Genomic DNA, 5,552 nt, shown 5'->3' with positions numbered 1-5,552 from the left:
TTTTACTGGATTAGTACAACAGTAAAACTGTCACTGTTACCACCAAAGATACCTGGAGTAGTACAACAAACAGTCTGACTGATAATGCAACATACAAAAACTAAAAATAAAGTATTTAATAGGTGAAAAATTTAAGACTTCATTGATTTAACTATCTTGTATAGTAAAACAGAGTAGACTTTTCTTCTGTTCAGTTAATTTTAATTTCAAAGTTAACAGCAGAACAAACTCACCATTTGTGTTAAGGTGACAATTTACCGATTTTAAGTTAGCAACATGGAAAAATAGGTTTTTACAGTGATATTAAAATGAACAAAGATCCACATGTTATCATACACAAATAGCATTAACCACAAGGTACTACCTACTTGTACATGTTATCATACACAAATAGTGTTAACCACAAGGTACTACCTACTTGTACATGTTACCATACACAAATAGTGTTAATCACAAGGTACTACCTACTTGTACATGTTATCATACACAAATAGCGTTAACCACAAGATACTACCTACTTGTACGTTATCATACACAAATAGCGTTAACCACAAGATACTACCTACTTGTACATGTTAGCATACACAAATAGCATTAACCACAAGGTACTACCTACTTGTACGTGTTATCATACACAAATAGCGTTAACCACAAGATACTACCTACTTGTACATGTTATCATACACAAATAGTGTTAACCACAAGGTACTACCTACTTGTACATGTGATCTGTTATCATACACAAATAGTGTTAACCACAAGGTACTACCTACTTGTACATGTTATTATACACAAATAGTGTTAACCACAAGGTACTACCTACTTGTACATGTGATCTGTTATCATACACAAAGTGTTAACTACAAGGTACAACCTACCTGTTTGTGTTATTATATAGAAATAGTGTTAACTACAATGTACAACCTACCTTTATGTGTTATCACATAGATATAGTGTTAACTACAAGGTACAACCTACCTTTGTGTGTTATCATACAGAAATAGTGTTAACTACAAGGTATAACCTACCTTTGTGTTATCATACAGAAATAGTGTTAACTACAAGGTACAACCTACCTTTATGTGTTATCACATAGATATAGTGTTAACTACAAGGTATAACCTACCTTTGTGTTATCATACAGAAATAGTGTTAACTACAAGGTACAATCTACCTTTATGTGTTATCATATAAAAATAGTTTTAACCAGAAAGTGTTTCTTACCTGTATGAGTTATCTGGTGCCGGGTTCTGCTATCTTTACTTTTAAAACCTTTTCCACAAACCTCGCACACAAAAGGCTTTCCTCCCAGGTGAACTTTTTGATGGTTCTTAAACAGAAGAAAGTTTCTTTTCAATGTAACTAAAACCACTTTCTTAGTAGCTAAAAGATACCTAGTTTCGGATGTCGGTGGTCTGTCTGTATGTGGCACAACCTTTCAACAAAATGTTTTTTATGAAACACTGGAACATTTAACTAGTTCACACCTTCACACCATGTAACGACTGTGACATCTGCATGAAACCCTTCTGTGCAATTAAAATTTTTCCAAGATATGGTACCCTGAAATGGGAAACTTTCTTCATAGTTACCCCATAAAATTGATTTTTTTCTTCCATAATGATACTTTTAAGTAAAATAATACCGTTGTAGTATTAATAAAACCATTATATAATGTAAATAGAAATCAACTTGTGGACAACTTGTCAAGCTCATACAAAACAAACGATGATTCCCTTGACTAAACTTCTGTTTTCTAGTTAAGTTTTTCTTGACCTGATATATAAAACTATTAAAATGTAAGCAACTCGTTAATATTATACTTAGAAAAATAAACATTTATGTACAGCATTGAACATGCTTTGTTTGAAAAAATAATTTCTGGCATATTTGTCATTAAAATTAAAAAGTTTTTCTGTCGCAGTACTTGCTTCAATATGGTCTTAGGCCTAGTCCTGATTTCATTCAAATTATCAAGGATTCAGCTGGCTGAAGACATACTTTAGGTGAGAGTTAGTAACCTGCTGTAGATCCTGAGAAATACACATTAGCATCTTGAAGGTATGGCGACGTGTGAGTATGCCATATGGATTGGAAAGGACGTCCGATATCGACTTTTGCACCTGACTTATCTTACTGAACAGTTCAGGATCTATAGGGGCAGTAAGAAGCTTACATAAGGATGAAAAGTTAGAAAGCCAGTTGTAATAATCTTGACTTTTGAAGTCCGGATAAGATACGTAGTCTATCTGGGTAGGGAGAGAAAGAGATTTTCAGAATCACAGTTGAGCATCCTAGTGGTTGTGATGTCAACAGCATGACCTGGAAGGCTGTGTTCTTTCTCCCAGGGGTTAAAATTGTCGGGTTTAGTAGTGGAAATAGTTCTTAACTGTGAATAATAACCCCCTCTGTTCACCATCTGTGGCAAGATTTCATTCACGTATCTCTGTGCAGGAGTTTGGCACTTATACGAGTTGTTGCTGGAACAAAAACTTACAAGTGAAACTTTCTCCGAAGATACAGTAGATTCTCTGAGACTGCTTACCAGAGAACTACCCCCAAAGTCTGAGCTCAGACTCTGTGTAATGGTATTTATGGGTGGATCTCCTGATAATACATAATCTGTAGTCTGACCACCTGAAGTGGTGCTTGTGGGAAGTTCTTTGAAATCTCCTAGTACAGAACAACTCCCAAAGTTTGTCCTCTGATTATTTGTAGTAGTTTTTGAGGGTGATTTTCCAAAACTGTCTGTTGAGGAACAGGAAACCAAGTCTATACTTTGACTAGTTGAAGGTGTTTCTTTTCTGCCGTCCGATATTGAACAACTTGCAGGCTGACTACCCAAAGAAGCAGAATGCTCTATGATTTTGCTCATATTGCCTTCACCAATGGTGCTTGTACTGTTCTCGTTCCCAGGTATAAAATCCTTGTTTTGACTTGCTACACTAATGGAGTTAAAGAGGTCTAGGGTGGGGTGGACTAAATCGCTTCCTTCACGATTAAATTGCAATAGATCTCTGGTCTGGCCTACTGAGATTGAAGGTGAAACTACATCTGTAGCTTGTTTGTCCATTGGAATAGCGTGCATCAGGTTTCTAGTTTGTGATGTAACTGAAGGATACACAAGTTCAGAGGCTTGATTTCTCACTGGAATGGAGTACACCAGATTTTCATTTTGGCTTCCCGTAACTGAAGACGAAACCAGATCTGTCACATTGTTCTCCATGGGAACAGTATGTACCAGATTTTCATTTTGGCTTCCCGTAACCGAAGACGAAACCAAATCTGTTACATTGTTCTCTACAGGAACAGTATGTACCAGGTTTTCAGTCTGGCTTACTGAAATTGGAGATGAAACCAAACCTATTACATTGTTCTCCACAGGAACAGTACGTACCAGGTTTTCAGTCTGGCTTACTGAAATTGGAGATGAAACCATACCTATTACATTGTTCTCCACAGGAACAGTACGTACCAGGTTTTCAGTCTGGTTAAGTGTAACTGTAGGAGAAACCAGACCTGTAACTCGATTTTCTTCTGCAACAGGGTTCACCAGGTTTTTAGATTGACTGATAAGATTTTCTAAGCATGTTTCTTTGCTTGGTAACATTGTAATCTGATCCTCACTTGGTTTATTTTTCCTTAATCTGCCACCAGGTCTTTTAGGACGTTGTCTTGTTCTTTTCTTCTGGCTGGACGTCATGCCAGTGTCACCACAGCTGTGTTTTTTATTAATATGACCAGTCAAATGCTCAGCTCGTTTAAAAGCCTCTCCACATATCTGGCAGAGATGTGAACGTCTACCCACGTGTCCACGCTGGTGACGTCGACAACTAGAACGATCGGCAAAATCAGCCCCACACACTTGACAAACGTACGGCCTTTTGTTGGTGTGAATTAATTTGTGCCTGTTCAAATCCGATAGATGAGCAAATGACTTTTTACAAATTTCACAAGAGTGGGGGCGTTCTCCAGAGTGAATAAGCATGTGAGATCGTAAATATGCAGACTGGGTGAACAGATTGTTGCATACCAAACACTTATAAGCTTTTTCTGAGCTATGGGTCAGTGAGTGACGCCACAGGGCACTACTTTGACGAAACCCCCGCTTGCACACCTCACAGTTATATAGAAACTTGTTCTCGTGAATAGCTTGGTGTTCTCTGAGAGCATGAGCACTGGAACAACTCCGGTCACACAGATCGCATGGATAAGGCTTGGACCCTGGGAAGCAAAACCCAAGTTTAGCTCAACGTAACATTAAAAGAATTGCCGAGGTTGGCGATGCTGTAGTACAAGCTAAAACAAGTGCTCGTTGGTGCAACCCTGCACGTTATGTCACCAGGTGTCTGGATTTGACAATCAAACTGTTCATAGACTGTTAGGGTAACATTTTCTTACAAGTTGCATTATTTTTGTGTTGAGTTCTCAGCAAGACTGAAGTCAATGACCTACCAATGTCTCGTGGACTGAAGAAGTACAAGTTGCATTATTTTTGTGTTGAGTTCTCAGCAAGACTGAAGTCAATGACCTACCAATGTCTCGTGGACTGAAGAAGTATGCTTCACCCTTTCTAGGAATGTCAACATGCACAACTACATTATCTGGCCAAAAATTTCCTACACATCTTCACGATGCTACAGTGGTATCCTCTTCATGTAACTGAAAGAGCCTACCTGTTGAACATGTCTCTCAAACATCACATTCATGATGCACTGAACTTCTGTGGTTACTGTAGTTTTGAGTATGGTGATTTCTTTATACAAGTATGTACAGCATCTGCTGTAGAAGTTTAACTTAAAGTTGCACAGGGGTGTCATGTTTCTACCATGGGTGTCATGTTTCTACCAAAAGACACTACTAGAGCATCCACAATCCGTGTGTTAATGGACATTACAGTAACAACATATAGCCACTTCCTGAACAATTGTATTTTTGAATCTGGAGTTGTCCGAGGCTCCCTGTGGTATATGCAACTTCAGGTATCCCAACGACTAGAAATTAGCTGGTGTTAGTTCCAGTAAATGAGTTGGCCATTCATAAGGAAAAAAGATTCTGTCCTAAATGTGTTCCGACAAGATGCATTTCACTTAGTCAGCGATACGCGGAGAGGCACCATCCCGGATGAAACTGTAATGTCCGTGACATTTTGTAGCTGCAGCGTGGGAACATTTTAGGGTACTATGCAGGTTTTCAGAGTTTCAGCTGTGAAACCGCAACAAACTACCACTGTAGCATCGTGAAGATGTGTAGGAAATATTTGGCCAGATAATGTAGTTGTGCATGTTGACATTCCTAGAAAGGTTCAGCTGTGAAACCGCAACAAACTACCACTGTAGCATCGTGAAGATGTGTAGGAAATTTTTGGCCAGATAATGTAGTTGTGCATGTTGACATTCCTAGAAAGGTTCAGCTGTGAAACCGCAACAAACTGAACTTGGAGAGCGATGACATTTTGTATTATGCAGTAGAACCTCGACATTAAGGGCACCCTTCCAACTGCGTCGAAATGCCCTCTATAGCAAGATGCCCTTAATGTCAAAAATGAGCCA

The 5,552-nt window shown here is 38.5% G+C and overlaps 1 pseudogene; it reads right to left on the bottom strand.

Moving 5' to 3' along the window:
* Nucleotides 1-1,401: 1,401 nt before the first annotated feature.
* LOC106475583 lies at nucleotides 1,402-4,246 on the bottom strand (annotated as a pseudogene).
* Between the last annotated feature and the right edge of the window lie 1,306 nt (nucleotides 4,247-5,552).

Source organism: Limulus polyphemus, unplaced genomic scaffold, assembly GCF_000517525.1.
Source record: "Limulus polyphemus unplaced genomic scaffold, Limulus_polyphemus-2.1.2 Scaffold8839, whole genome shotgun sequence".
Classification (NCBI taxonomy): Eukaryota; Metazoa; Arthropoda; class Merostomata; order Xiphosura; family Limulidae; genus Limulus; species Limulus polyphemus.
The sequence above is the reverse complement of the archived record's forward strand: the minus strand, read 5'-3'. Positions and strand labels throughout refer to the sequence as shown.